Source organism: Pan troglodytes, chromosome 1 (genome assembly GCF_028858775.2).
Source record: "Pan troglodytes isolate AG18354 chromosome 1, NHGRI_mPanTro3-v2.0_pri, whole genome shotgun sequence".
Classification (NCBI taxonomy): Eukaryota; Metazoa; Chordata; class Mammalia; order Primates; family Hominidae; genus Pan; species Pan troglodytes.
Window position 1 is genome coordinate 107,755,428 of NC_072398.2, and position 16,131 is coordinate 107,771,558.

General features: G+C 38.9%; 1 long non-coding RNA gene across 2 annotated transcripts in view; it reads right to left on the reverse strand.

Annotated features, from left to right (window-relative positions):
- LOC104002001 (uncharacterized) overlaps window positions 1-16,131 on the reverse strand; it is a 151,775-nt gene that overhangs the window by 107,472 nt on the left and 28,172 nt on the right. The gene's annotated exons all lie outside the window — the stretch shown is intronic.

Sequence of the window (16,131 nt, forward strand, 5' to 3'; positions counted from 1 at the left end):
GTCTGGGTAGAAGATCAAACCAGCCACAACATTCCCTTAAGCCAAAGCCTAACCCAGAGGAAGGCCCTTACTCCCTTCAGTTCTATGAAGGCTAAGAGAGGTGAGAAAGCTGCAGAAGAAAAGTTTGAAGCTATCAGAGTTTGGTGTTTATAACATAAAAGTACAAAGTGAAGCAGCCAGTGCTGATGTGGAAGCTGCAGCAAGTTGTCAAGATTAAGCTAAGATAATTGAGGAAGGTGGCTACACTAAACAACAAATTTTCAATGTAGATGAAACAACCTTCACCTATACTGATGAAGATGGAAGAAGATGTCATCTAGGACTTTCATAGCTAGAGAGAAGTCAATGCCTGGCTTCAAAGCTTCAAAGGCCGCGCTGATAGTCTATTGCAGCTGGTAACTTTAAGCTGAAGCCAATGCTCATTTACCATTCTGCAAATCCTAGGGCTCTTAAGAATTATGCTAAACCTGGCCAGGCACAGTGGCTCACACCTGTAATCCTAGCACTTTGGGAGGCCAAGACGGGAAGATCACAAGGTTAGAAGATCGAGACCATCCTGGCTAACGCGGTGAAACCCCGTCTCTACTAAAAATACAAAAAAATTAGCTGGGCGTGGTGGCGGGCGCCTGTAGTCCCAGCTACTTGGGAAGCTGAGGTAGGAGAATGGCATGAACCCAGGAGGCGGAACTTGCAGTGAGCCGAGATCGCACCACTGCACTCCAGCCTGGGTGACAGAGCAAGACTCCATTTCAAAAAAAAAGAATTATGCTAAACCTGCCCTGCCTGTGCCCTGTAAATAGAACAATAAAGCCTGGATAATAACACATTTGTTGACAGTGTGATTTACTGAACATTTTAAGCCCACCGTTGAGACTTACTGCTAAAAAAAAATCTATTCCAAAATATTACTCATTGACAATTCACATGGCCATCCAAGAGCCTGATAGAGATATATAAGGAGATCAGTGTTGTTGTCATGCCTGCTAACACAACAACAATTTTACAGCCCATGTACCAGGGAGTAATTTTGCCTTCAAGTCTTATTATTTAAAAAATACAGTTTGTAAAGCTCTAGTTGCCATAGATAGTGACTCCTCTGATGGATCTGGGCAAAATAAATTGAAAGTCCTCTGGAAAGGATTCACTATTCTAGACGCCATTAAGAACATTTGTGATTCTTAGGAGGTCAAAAATGTCAACGTGAACAGGATTTTGGAATAAGTTTATTCTAACTCTCATGGATGACTTTGGAGGGTTCAAGACTTTGATGGAGGAAGTAACTGCGGATATGGTGGATGTAGCAAGAGAACTAGAATTAAGAGTGGAAACTGAAGATGTAACCAAATTGCTTCAATGTCATGATAAAATTTGAACGGACAAAAAGTTGGTTCTTACAGATAAGCAAAGAAAGCAGTTTCTTGAGATGGAATCTACTCCTGGTGAGGATACTATGAACATTGTTTAACTGTAATCAAAGGACTTAGAATGTTACATAAGCTTAGTTAATAAAGCAGCAGTAAGGTTTCAAAGGATTGACTCCAATTTTGAAAGGTGTTCTCCTGTGGGTAAAATGCTATCAAATGGCATCATATGCTACAGAAAAATCTTTTGTGAAAGGAAGAATCCATCAATGTAGCAAACTTTATTGGTCTCTTATGTTACCAAATTGCCACGGCCACCTTAACCTTTAGCAACCACCACCCTGATCAATCAGTAGCCAACACCGAGGCAAGACTCTTCACTAGCAAAAATATTAAGACTTGCTGAAGGCTCAGAAGATTAGTATTTTTAGCAATAAATTAAGGTATGTACATTGTTTTTATACATAATGCTACTGCACACTTAACAGACCACAGTATAGTGTAAACATAACTTTCATATGCACTGGAAAACCAAAAAATTCATATGACTCATTTTATTGCAATATTTGCTTTGTTGCAGTGGTCTGAAACCAAACCTGCAATGCTGTTGAGGTATGCCTGTATTTCTTAGGACCTTCTAGGCTTATTATATTTCTACCATTTAAATTTAGCTTTAGGAATTGTTGCATTTTAACTTCAGTATCAAGTTTCTATTGAATAATAAATACTTCAAAAGATCCTGGAGACTCTGAGATTTGGAATTTTTAATAAAAGCTACGTTTGCCTATTAATCATGTGTCTTGAATGCTTGGAATAAAGAATAGTGTGCATTATTTTTCATGTGCTTTAAATATTTCAAAGTATTTTTAAAACATATCGTTTCATAATTATATAATATGGCATATTATCTAATAATTCATAACATTATTATAGCCACTTAACCCCTCTATGCCTTGAATTTCTCATCTACAAAATGAGAATAACGGTATGACCCCAGTGTTGTAAGGATTAAATAGCTAATACATGTAAACCAATTTCAACAAATTCTGGCATCTAGTAATCAATATGTTATTATTATAATACTGTCTAATATGTATCCATACACAACACGATTTGGAATATCCTGGTTAAATTCAGGCATGTGAAAAATGCATGTTTTCAAATTAATAGCCTAGATTTTATTGCGTATTTGTCAGTTTATAATGAACTCAATCTAGAGGTGACAAGTCAGGATAGAGGATACACAGCACAGCATTGACGGCATAGACTCTAGAGTCTTATAAGCTGGGTTTATATCTCACTTCTGACACTTAGCTGAGTGAACTTGGGCACCTTATTTAAACTTTCTGTGTCTCGTTTTTCTCAGTTGTAAAATGAAGTTCATAATAGTATCTATCTTCTAATGTTATGGTAAAGATACCCGAATTAATATACATAAGATATTTAGAGCAGTGAACTCCATATAAGGGTTTACTACTATTATGTCTACTACTATTTTTCAGGGCCTACCTTCAAGTAAATAAAAGTCACATATCAAGGTATTTAAAATAAGCAATGAGACTAATTCCAAAGACAACCAATTTTGACCCTGAATATCTGTATCCTTTTTGTTAATTTGGTTATTCAAAAACAAGGCAAGTGTCTCTCAGAGAAACTATAGAAAGTGTCCTTTTTTCTTTTCCTTCTATAAATACATCTACATCACGTTGGAATATTTATTTAGGATTTTCTATATCATGAGATAAAGTAATATACCAGCTCCCAAGGGAGGAGGAACTTGAGGTTTATCATCAGAGATGATAAAAACCACAAAAAGCAGCACCCTCATTACAGAGAAATTTGTAACAAGTATACTCAGATTCCTAACCCATTTAAGGGGTGTATTTGCTGAAAAATCAATGCCTAAGCCTTGGGGATTTCAGTGCCTGCAGCCAACTCTGGAGATTGAGGTATCTGGAAACCCATCACAGATCTTCCTTGACAACTTTTCCTACCTTTTAAATATATGAGGACCCCATCCTCAACTTCTTCTTTTTGTAACTACTCTCCCTGGTACATTTCATACACAGTCAATGGCTTCAACACTCACTTTCATGCCAATGACTCCTAAACTGATATCAGCCTTTCTCCTGAGTACCAATCCTGTATTTTCCATTATTGACTGGGCACTTCCTCCTGGAGTCCCACAGCACTTTATATTTCCAAAATGCATTCATTATCTTCTTTCCAACACCTGTTCTTTCTCAATAATTCCCACTATCATTTAATGACACTCCTAGACTGTCCAAATTGGCTCAACAAATTCATACCTATCCATGGACTCTAGGATGTTCAAAAAATGGCTTCCATGCACTGAACTATACCTTCAAGGACTCTCTCCAAACTCCAAAACCTCTATCTTCACATCACAGACCATTCTATTTTTTTGTTTGTTTGGTTTTTTTTGAGACAGAGGAGTGCAGTGGTGTGATCTTGGCTCACTGCAGCCTCTGCCTCCTGGGTTCAAGCGATTCTCCTGCCTCAGCCTCCCACGTAGCTGGGACTACAGGTGCACACCACCACGCCCAGCTAATTTTTGTATTTTTAGTAGAGACGGGGTTTCACCATGTTGGCCAGGATGGTCTTGATCTCTTGACCGCATGATCCTCCCGCCTCGGCCTCTCAAAGTGCTGGGATTACAGGCGTGAGCCACTGCACCCGGCCCAGACCATTCTCTTTAAATATGGTTCTACGTCTACCCACTTCCTGGTCTAAATGAGGAATTTTGAACCCCAGGATCTACTGACTGCTATTAAAACTCAACAGGTTTTGTAATTCTGAAGTTCCTTCTTGAAATTACATGCAAAATGCCATGAATGTAGGTAAGTTCATTTTTCTTAGTCCTTGAATTGCATTATGCTTTGCAATCCATCTGTAGTCTATGGACCGTTGACTCACCAAACAGATTCACTACTCAAAACAAATTATTGACTCTCGCTTTTGAAAGAGATGTCAGTCCTTACATATACACATGGGCACCCTACTGTTATTCATAAAGAAAAATAATGATAGTCAAATGTGGCAGACTGCCACAGTTACTACTTGAGACCGTCACTGTGACAGTTTCTACTGTTACTACTTGAGACGGTCATTACGACAGTTACTACTGTCACTACTTGAGACTGTCATTACAAGACTGAACAAAGGGACAAACGCAGAAATGAAAACTTAAGACAAAAGAAATCTGTTTTAAAGAAAGGGCCAGGGGAAGAAGAAGAGAGCTCCCTGCTTCTAGTGAGCAAGGGCAGCCCCCTCCTCCCGGAGCTTCTACAGCCCTTTGTATTTATTGGGTAACAAGAGCAAGGAGGCGGCGGTAACAATTGGTTGGCTGCTTAATTGATCACAGGTTCATATTATTACCAACAGGCTTCAGATATACCTAATCACAAGAAACGTTGCACTTGGGGTATGACTGCCCTCAGCACTCCTTCTGGGTGGCATACACAGTTTGTCAGTTTGCCAACATTCTGCATTTATGAGAAGAGTTTGCTGTTTACTCATATAGCCTCCAGTGGTATACTAAGTTAATCACGACCCTCAATCTTTTGGCCTCCAACAGTCAAATCTCTGCCAAGCATCACTGGCCACAGTGTAGTCATCCTTTGGGGCCATTACCAGTTTCTCTGAGCACCAGGCTTTAGGGCCTTCTCTGTCATACCATTCTTCATGAAGTAAAATGTCTGGAATAGCTTTAACCTCATCTTCATCCAGGGAGTGGAAGACAGCCTTCCAGATATGTCTTTATCAGTGTGAGTTCACCGTGACATCCTCTGGGCTCTGCAACATACCAACCAATGTCCTTACATGATAAGCAGCATTTTGAGTGGCCTTGGAGTAGGATCTATTAGTACTTAAAACACATGCTAATATCTTCTCCTATGCTGACATCTCATGGACCCCTGGGCAGCACTTAATTACCGATTTCAGAACTGCCCCCAAATCAATTGTAAGAGCATTTAAGATTCTGGACACAGTATCACTAGCCATGCAGTCTATGTGATAGTGAATGTATTAGCTTCCTCTTGCTACTATAACAAATTACCACATACTTAAGGGTTAAAATAACACAAATATATTGTCTTCCAGTTCTGGAAGTCAGAAATCCTAAAGTGAAGATATCGTTAGGGCTGCGTTCCTTGTGAAGACTCTGGGACCGAATCTGTTTCCTTGCCTTTTCCAGTTTCCAGAGGCTGGCTGAATCCCCTGACTCAATGGCCCCTTCTTTACTCTTCAAAGTCCATCATTCCAATCTCTGCTTCCATCATTACATGTTCTTCCTCTAACTTTGACCCACCCATCTCCCTCTTGTAAGGATACTTGTGATTACATTGGGTCTACCTGCTTAATCCAGGATAGCGTCCTCATTTCAAAATTCTTAATTGAATTTTGACACCTAAAAAGTCCCTTTTGCATTCACAGGTTTGGGAATGCTTATTCTGTCTACCATAGTGAACAAGGTGGCAGTCTTTTTAGGGTAAAAGCCTTCCCTTATTTCTGCTACTAAGAGTGTTAAAGATATCTAGGTTTACCAGTTACTATCGTCAGCTCACTTTCTGCTTTTTCACCCTGACATCTCCAATACTGACCCCTTTCAGAAAGGTGATTTTTTAATAGGTGGAAGATGATGCAGTGTTTTCTCATATTTCTCTCTGCCGTGACTAAACCTTGCTCTGACTATGCACGGTCTCACTGGTAGGACCATATACCTTCCCCAGGTGAATCCTAGTCTCTCCTCAGCTTATTTAGTACAAAAGCTAACCTGGATAAAATTTAATACCTGATTTGGTAGGTGGGCCCAGTGTGCTAGACATGTGTAAGAGCAGACAGTAGATTGGTGCAGTTGCAACAGAGTGAGCAAAAGGTAGAATAGTTTAAAATGAGGTCAAAGAGCAGCCATGAATATCTGAGGACTTTGGACTTTACTCTGCTTGATGTGGAAAGCTACTAAATGGTTTTTAGCCAAGAACTCCCCTTTCCAATCTATGGGAAGCATGGGGATAGAACAAAGGTGAAATAATAGAAAACAGCAGGCTATTGCCAGTAGGTGAAAGATTTTTTTTCTACAGGTGATGAGAATGTATTGAAAAACTGAGCACAGGTATGAAATAAAAATATTTATATCTATAAAGAAACACCCTGGCTGCTGTGAGAAGAGAAGACTAATAGAGGTAAGGATAGAGGGTAGGAGATCAGTGGAGAGGCTATTGGATAGTCCAGGGGAAAGAAGATGGTAGATTGGACTAGGGTGTTAGCAGCAGAGCTGGTGAGAAAATAGGTAGAAAGCACTCAGAAGAGAGTGCTTTCTGATGAGACTATTGTATTTTAAAAGCTTTTTACATGGACTGATACGTAATCTAATTTAATCCTTCTAAAACACATATGAGTTAGATACCATGATCTTTATCATTCAGATGAATAAACTGATACTCAGGGACGACAGTTTCTAGAACACACGGAGACAAAGCCAGGATTGAAATCTACCTGGCACCAAAGCCCACCCTTTCCATCATAGTTACACTGACTCCAATTCTAGAACAGATACACTGCAAAATAACCCAGCATGGGTTCAAAGTTTAAGTTAATAAACTAGTAGAAAATTGGTGGTCGTATTGACTGCTCTGTTAGGAAAGAGAAAATATTTAACAGAGGATGTCTGGGGTTAGTAACAGTTCATATCAATGAGAAAATATTCCAGAAGAAATTGGCATAAAATTAATTGGTTGATTAAAATTTCTAAGAACTTATGCACTCTGAAAAAAGAAATCATATTATTAGGAAAAATGAAGTCTATACAAAAGAAAAAAGTTTTCTCAAAAAAATTCTCAAGAAACCTTTTAAAAAACACAGAACTCGCTGGGGTCACCCCTGTAATCCCAGCACTTTGGGAGGCCAAGGCGGGTGGACGACCTGAGGTCATGAGTTCGAGACCAGCCTGGCCAACATGGTAAAATCCCATTTCTACTAAAAATACAAAATTAGCTGGGCTAGTGGCGCATGCCTGTTAATCCCAGCTACTTGGGAGGCTGAGGCAGGAGAATCACTTGAACCCGGGAGGCGGAGGTTGCAGTGAGCCAAGATTGCGCCATTGCAGTCCAGCCTGGGCAACAAGAATGAAACTCCCTCTAAACAAACAAACAAACAAAAAAAAAACCACCGAACTCAAACTATTTATCTTAAGGAAATTAGCAAAAGATGGCATATAATAATATAAAAAATGCTCATCACAATACTTCTATAAAAGAAAAATCATGAACACAACCTAAATATTTAACAATGTGGAATAATTAAATACAATTTATATGTATTTCCATATAATGGAACATTACACAGCCATTGGAAATTGTACATTCAAATATACTGAAAGCTATGGAAAATGTTTGTGCTACAATATTAGTTCTTTATGATGAGATTGGCGTGCTGCCCACTGTGCTGAGGGTGAAGATACTAGTTTTTAAAAGATACAAAAATTAAATATAAAAGTATCTATTTTGTGAAGATATGGACACATATACAGATATAAATGAAGACAGAGACACAGAAAGAGAATAGGAGAGAAGAGAGGGCGAGAGGAAAAGAGAATGAGAACATAACAAAATACATTGAAGTGAAACATTAATTCGGAAGATGTTAAGCATCTTTTTGTATAATTTTTATTCATAAACATCTATTATATTCATGAGACCTTTATATAAATAAATTTAAATAATATAGTGAAAGCAATGCTAAGAGGGAGGTTTATGTAGCCTTTGGAAAGCGAGCTCACTCTAACACACAGATTCACACAGGTTTGAACTAGCGCATTCATACAAACATGGGAGCTGCCTGAGCCTGAGATGGCAAGGTCCATCCTGTCAGGAGAAGTGGTGGTCTTCCTGAAGGCAGCCCTGCTTGCTTTTCTCCACAGTCCAGGCTGCTTTGCTCCTAAAGTCATTTGGCATAACCCGACAAGTTTACAAAACTCACTTAAGATGCTCTCTGTACATTTTCATTATGGTTTATTTTTTCTCATTGTTTTGTAGGTGTGATGCCATTTGAGTAAACAATCAATCACATGTCAACAAATTTGTCTTCTTGGGATTTTCCAACATCCAACCTATAGGGCTTTTTCTTCTTGGTCTTCCTGGTCATTTACCTGACTACTCTTCTGGGGAACAGCCATAATAAGACAAGACTGACCCTGGTAGCCACTATAATAACAGCCACCAGGGTCAGTCCTGTCCTCCACACTGCAATGGGTTATTTCCCCAGCAACCTGAGGTTCTTACACATCTTCTGTATGTGCACCACTGACCCAGTCTGCATTGAATATTCCACATATATAAGGTCAATATCTGCTTCACCTTCTTTAATATTACAGGGTTAGAGATTTACAAATAAAACTAAGAAGTGTACCATGTGCCCTACAAGAGGGGATGTCAACTTTTAGTACTTCAGTCACCCTTTTAGGAGTGCTTTATCCATTCTTATAACTTTAAAACTCTTATGTCTGCAACTCCCAAATTTATTTTTCCAGTCTATACATCTCTCCTCGGCTTAAGACTTAGAGATGTGACTGCCTCCTTGACATCTCCTCCTGAATGTCTAGTAGGCATTACAAATTTACTATGTTCGAAATGAAGTTTTTGGTTTTCCCTGCTCTTTATCTGATCCCCTATTCATCTTCCACCAATTCTCAAACTATATTCAGCATGCAACCCGTGACCTAATGCTGTATTTCTGAAGACTATCCCTTCTACCCTACCACAAACCTGGGCAAGCCACTAACAGTCTTTGCTCAGATTCCTGTAATATTTTTCCCATGGTGGTCAGGCGCAGTGGCCTGTAATCCCAGAACTTTGGGAGGCCAAGGCGGGCAGGATCACCTGACATCAGGAGTTTGAGACCAGCCTGGCCAACATAGGGAAATCCCATCTCTACTAAAAATATAAAAGTTAGCCAGGTGTGGTGGTGGGCACCTGTAATCCCAGATACTTGGGAGGCTGAGACAGGAGAATTGTTTGAACCTAGGAGGCAGAGGTTGCAGTGAGCCAAGATTGTACCACTGCACTTCAGCCTGGGCAACAAGAGTGAGACTCTGTCTTGAAAAATATATATATAGAGAGAGAGAGATATATATGTGTGTGTGTGTGTATGTATATATAATGTGTGTATATATACATATACACACACACACACATATATATACACACACACATATATATATTCCCCTCATAGGTTTTTCTGATTCCACTTTTACGTCATTCTAATTCATTTTCTACAAGGTAGCCAAAATGATATTTCAAGAATATCAACCGGAAATCACATCACCAACATCAACACCAACACCAACGCCACCAAGGTACATTATAATCAAATTGTTTAAAAAGAAAAACCTCTGATAAACAAAGTATTGAAAGCAATCATAGGAAAAGACATTATATACAGAGGAACAAAGATAAGAATTATCACAGAGTTCTTGTCAGAAACAATGCAAGCCAGTAGGCAATGGAATGATATATTTAAAGTTCTGAGGGGAAATGGTCAGCCCAGAAATCTACATCCAGTGAAAACATTAAGCACTTTGGGAGGCCAAAGCAGGTGAATCACCTGAGGTCAGGAGTTCAAGACCAGCCTGGCCAACATGGCGAAACCCCATCTCTACAAAAAAATACAAAAATTAGCTGGGCATGGTGGCTCGTACCTGTAATCCCAGCTACTAGGGAGGCTGAGACAGGAGAATCACTTGAACCTGGGAGACAGAGGTTGCAGTGAGCTGAGGTCATGCCACTGCACTCCAGCCTGGGCAACAGAGCAAGACTCTGCCTCAAAAAAAAATGCAGCTGTAGTGAGTTTTACTTGGAACTTTATTACATATTCTTGGTTTTAGGGCCAGAACATGCATAATTCAGTGAAATCACGTATGTGAAGTATTGTAGCCTACTAAGCCTAAAGTTCTGCAAACTCTCCTTCTCTCTACAATAGAGCCAGCAGATTTTGTTTTAGTGAGTAAATAAGAAAACAATACAATCTTATGTGTCTAGAGCCTCATAACATTTTTGAATTTCTTTACTTTAAAATATTCCCATTTTTATAATATTAAAATACAGCACTATTAGCTGTAATTTAATGAGCCAAATACTTTGAAAGCACTTCCCCCAAATCATCTCATGTACTCGTCAATAATAAGTTTGTGAATTTATTATGAGCTCTCATAGAAGGCATTTGGATGTCCATACTTAGGCATATGGGCTCTGTCCTGGAGATGAAGTTCAGAAGCACTTAGACTGTTAGTAGCCTTATTATCTCACAAGGTTAAGTTAGTGAAATTTAGCATGATTGTAACTGAGCTATGTTCTGGCTCTGGGGGGACTCCAGATGATTCCTGAGGTTATTGTTCCTCCTGTCTGGTGCCTGCAAGCCTCTCAAGCCAGGGAGATAATTCCTTATTATAAATGGTCGAGGTACCTGCATTCCACCAATCAGAGCTCCAGCTTCCTTCCTTTTTGTGTGCATTCCAATCCATAGTGAAAGAAATAAGAAAGGCCAGGGCTGAGAATGGGGAAGATTGACTAGAAAGAGAAAGGAGGGAGCTTTTTGGGCAATGGAAGTGTGAGAGAGAGAGAGAGAGAGAGTGTGTGTGTGTATGTGTGTGTGTGTGTGTGTGTCTACGTATATATAAAATACAACATATGTAATATATTATATATATTTTATTATAATAATGTAGCCCCAATAAAGTTGATTTTAAAACTATGCTTCTTACCTTAGGTTGTAGGGTTCTATATAATCTGGCTCCTGCCTCTGTCTCCAACCACTCCTGTCTCCTGCCACTCTCCATCTATCTCATACTGGTCTTCTCTTTGTTCTGTCTCAGTTACAGGGGGTCGCTCTTTTTTGACAAAGCAAGGCCTTTCTTGCTTCAAGGACTTGGCACTTGATGTTCCTTCAGCCTGGAGTGCTTTCTCCTAGCTCTTCCTATAGCCGGCTCATTCTCATTCTTAAGATTAATCTCAAATACTCCTTTCTCAAAGAGGTTGCCTTTGCCATTTTAATATAGCCACCCCTTCCCTCATACCACTCCTCCTAATGCCTTGCTTGGCCTTCACTATCATGAAGATGAACATGTAAATATAGATCTTCCAAACACGACCAAATGATTTTGAGACTCTGTTTATCAATAATTCGTTACTTTTTAATGCTGATTAGTATTCCATTGTATAAATAAACCACACTATTTTTATCCATTCACCTTTTTTGATAGAAATTTGGGTCATTTCCAGTTTGGGACAATTACAAATAAAACTACAATAAACATTTGTGTGTTTTGGGGGACACATTTTTCATTTCTCTTGCAACATTGTCACTCAGAAAAGACAGATATTTGCAAAGTTTCTCATGTTACAGAACACTGTTACCATATTCTGAACTGCCAAGTACTTTTGATGGGAGATGCTTGTCTTTAAATAACATTAAACAAATAATAATATTTGAATATCCAAGAAATATCCAGATTGAAATGGTGAAAGACAGAATAATTTATAGACTTCGTCATTTTTCCTAGAAACATGACCTCACAATTTTAACTGTTAGTATAACCTGATAGTATAAACAAGCATTTTAAAGATCACTTTAAATATCATTTTAAAGTAACAGTGTTCCATATGGATATCTACAGAAAAATACATAAATTGTGGTATATTCATACAATGCAATATTAAATAAGATGTGAACAAACTAAAGCTACCTGCAAAAAATATAGATAAATTTTACAAACATAAGAGAGATCATGTGATATTTCAGGTTCACCTTATATTTTTTCACCAATGGTATACAGCATATAAAGTTCTCTATTTTCAATTAAAGAAATGGCACATCTATAGGCACTAACAAAGAGGTAGCTCTAAACAACCATATTATATCACATGACCCTTCATCCCCCACCACATATTTTGGACAGTAGATGTGTGTCTGACCCAAGAGCAGTCAATCCATAATTAAAGCAAACACATGTAATCCATGCTTAGTAAAATGAAAACAAACAGAAGCAATTTGCGCCCAGTGGACTCCATGCTTAGTACAAACACTAGAAATAATAACAAGTTCTGTCTTGAGAAGTTTCAAAGAGAAGATGTTTCTAAAGGGGCCTTGAACAAAGGACAAAAGAAACGTAAATATGACGGAGGCTGAAAATGAAATATATTGACTCACATCAGTAAACTAGCAAAAGGGAAACAAAGTATACTTCAGAATAAAACATATAACCAGGAATAAAGAAGGGTCTTTATAAGGATAGAAAGGTCAATTCTTCGAGAAGTTATACCTAAGCCTAAATGTTTATGTACTTTAAAGAGCATCAAAAACTGACAGACCTGAATGAAGGAACAGATAAATCCATAATCATAATAGCGATTTCAACATCCTTTTTAATCGCTGATAGAAAAACAGGTGATGATAGCTTTAAAAACTACTACAGAACACCAAAGGCTGTGAGTATTCCAGCTACCAACCAGTAGTGGATCTTTCATTCCCAGCAATGGGCTGGTGATCCAGTTCCAAAATCCTTTTTAGAGTCTGTTTCCTAGGACTATTCTCAATATTTACTATCTTAAGTCAGGTTCCTCAGGAAAAAGTCAGACAGAGATTGGTGTTCCCAGAGACCCATCTCTGGAACATCATGGTAAAGGCAGTGAGACAGGTAGGGTTGGGCAGACAGAGATGCAGCGCTGAGCATCACTCCACTGTGATGGAGCCGCGACAGAAGCCTCTGCTGACCCGACATGGAGCTGCAATGACTCTTCAGAGTTGTCTCAAACTGAGGCAATGGGGCTGGGCCTTTTTTCTGTCACATCAACCACGCATTGGAGAGGAAGTGCCTCAAGTAAGACTGTTATCTTAAGCAAGACAGGTCCCTGAGGGCAATTCTTAAAGAGGGACTTTGCTGTGAGCTGGCAGAGAACTGCCTCAGTTCTGAGGGGGATGTGGCCAGCACATCACAGCAGTCACTACATAAAGATCTGAAGTTTAGCTTTATTATGTTTGAAATGCCTATTAAACATCTAACTAGAAATGTTAAGTAGCCAGTTGAGTATAAGAACTTGGAGCTCAAAAGAAAGGGCTGGGCTAGAGACAAAGTTGCAGTCAACAATATTTGGGTGACACTTTCAAAACCTTGAGGCTAGGTGAGATCACCAAGGGAATTCAAAGAGAAGCAGTTCAAAACCTGAACCTTGGAGCACTTCAAAGTTAAGAGTTAAGGAAGAGTAGGAGCCACCTAAGGTAAATGAGAAGGAGGAGCCAGTGAGGCAGGAAGAAAGCTAAGAGTACGGTGACCAGGAAGCCAAGTACAAAAAGTGTTTCCAGAAAAGAGGAACAATCAATGATGTCAAATGTGGCAGACAGGTCAAGGGAGATGAGGACTGAGACTTGACCATTGGATCTAATCTAAACATGTGAAAGTCACTGGCCGTCTTGACAAGAACAGTTTTGGTAGAGTAGTGGGGGTGCAAGCCTGACTGGAGTGAGTTTACAAGAGAATGAAAAGAGAGGAATTGGAAGTATTAAGAATAAATGAGCTGCTGGGTGCCGTAGCTCACGCCTGTAATCCCAGCACTTTGGGAGGCCGAGGCAGATGGATCACCTGAGGTCAGGAGTTCGAGACCAACCTGGCCAATATGGTGAAACCCTGTCTCTACTAAAAAAATTTTTTAAAAATTAGCCAGGCATGGTGGCAGATGCCTGTAATCCCAGCTACTCGTGAGGCTGAGGCAGGATAATCGCTTGAACCCGGGAGGTGGAGGCTGCAGTGAGCTGAGATGGCGCCACTGCACTCCAGCCTGGCGACATAGCAAGACTCCGACTCAAAAAAAAAAAAAAAAAAAGAATGAATAAGCTGGTTGTGGCATTTGCTCTAAAGGGAAGCAAATAAATGTGATGTAGCTGGAAGGGGAATGAGATTAGAAAAGAAGTTTTACAAAGGATAAATAACAAGAGGAAAATAATTAGTCAAAAGAAACAAATTGATAATGTGGGAGAAAGGGGATAATGCTATAGTGATGGCCTTGAGTGGAGGACAGTGTATGAGATGGTGCATACTTGGAGAGGTTGGTCTAGTTAGGGGCATAGACACCAGGTGGGGAGGCAGAATATATGGCAGTTAGTAGGTGTATTGGGTAAGTTCTTTGATTACTTTGATTTTCTCTTCAATGTTGGAAGCACTAGGATCAGCTGAAAGTGAGGATGGGGAGGTGTTGGAGATTTGAGGAGACGAGAGAGAGTATACAATCATCTTGGAGAGTGAGAAAGTAAATGGAAGAGAGATATAGTATGATAGGCGGGCAGCTTTAGGCCCACTTGAGGTTTGTGGTCATTAATTGAAAATGGGAGGAATAAGCATGATTGTGCTTCTCCACTGCAGTTATTCATCTGTAAAATGGGGCTATCAGTGCCTTTCTCCGTGGGGTTGTTGGAGGATGTGAGGATTAAACATCTTAGTACAGGTAACATGCCTGGTACATATCACTTAATGAGTGTTAATTATTGTCCTGTAGAGTACATTGTTATCTTGTGTACATATCTCTGTTTTGATCACAAATAAGTGGACTCATAGAACTAAAGGTTAAAAATCATCGAGTCCAACCACTTACTTGATAACCTGAATTTCATCTGCATCCTCATTCGGCCTTTGTTTGAGCTGCTTAGGGTAGGGCACATATTCTGTCCCAAAGCAGTCATTTCATCTTTGGACATCTCAAATAACTGGAATGGTCTTCCTTCTTTCATAGTGAAATTTGCCCTGTGGTAACTTTCACCAAAACTTACCCATTGGGCCACACTGAAAAAATCATCCTTGTCTATGGTTCCATCTCTCCTACAAACGGTCCTCTTCATATTTGACTATAGAGCAGACAGCATTCTGTGCAGCCGGTCTCAACCTTTTCAATACACCCTCCAACCTTTCCTTCCTTATCAGTATCATTTGCATTTGCAGAAGAAAAAAAAAAGTCTATTTTTCAATACTTTCACCCCCTGGAGCCACATTCTTGTTAAAGTGTCTGACTTTGTTACCTTGCTTGTTTCTGCAGAGAAAAGTGGATAATCTGCTTTTTTCTAGTCTGGAACAATTTTCCTTTACTGCGTTTTGTAGAACACTGTAAGATTCTCATGATTGTTTCACTTAAAGACGGTTTAACACAAGCAAATAATTTTGAAAAACTGTAGTCAAAATTGCAGTTTTCTCATGTTGAAATAGCTAACATGTACTATCAATTCCCAAAAAGGTAGCTGTAGTGCATTTCCTAAATGTATTTGTTAACAAAACATTTTGTTGTTGTTGCTGCTCATTTCTTGGAACTAGCATTCCACAGAATAATCTTTGGGAAACACTCATTCAGAAAAACGTCTCTTAAACTTAACTAACACATGACATATAAAAATGTTGGCTTATATTACATGTATTATAAAGTTGCATAAATACGCACAATCATAAAACTAGGTGTTAACGCCACTCTTTATGCTTATAGTTCTTATATAAGCAACTATATAACTATAAAACCAAATCAATTTATAAAATAAATATAAGTAAAACAAATGAACTTCAAATCGACCACATTAAGTTAATGTGATATGTAATATTGCTTTGTTTAAACAAAATCACCAATGCAGAGTTTATTGATAACAACATAACATATTATTATTAACTTGGTTCTTTTTTATTTTGTACATGATACACTTGCATTTGAATCAATAATATGAT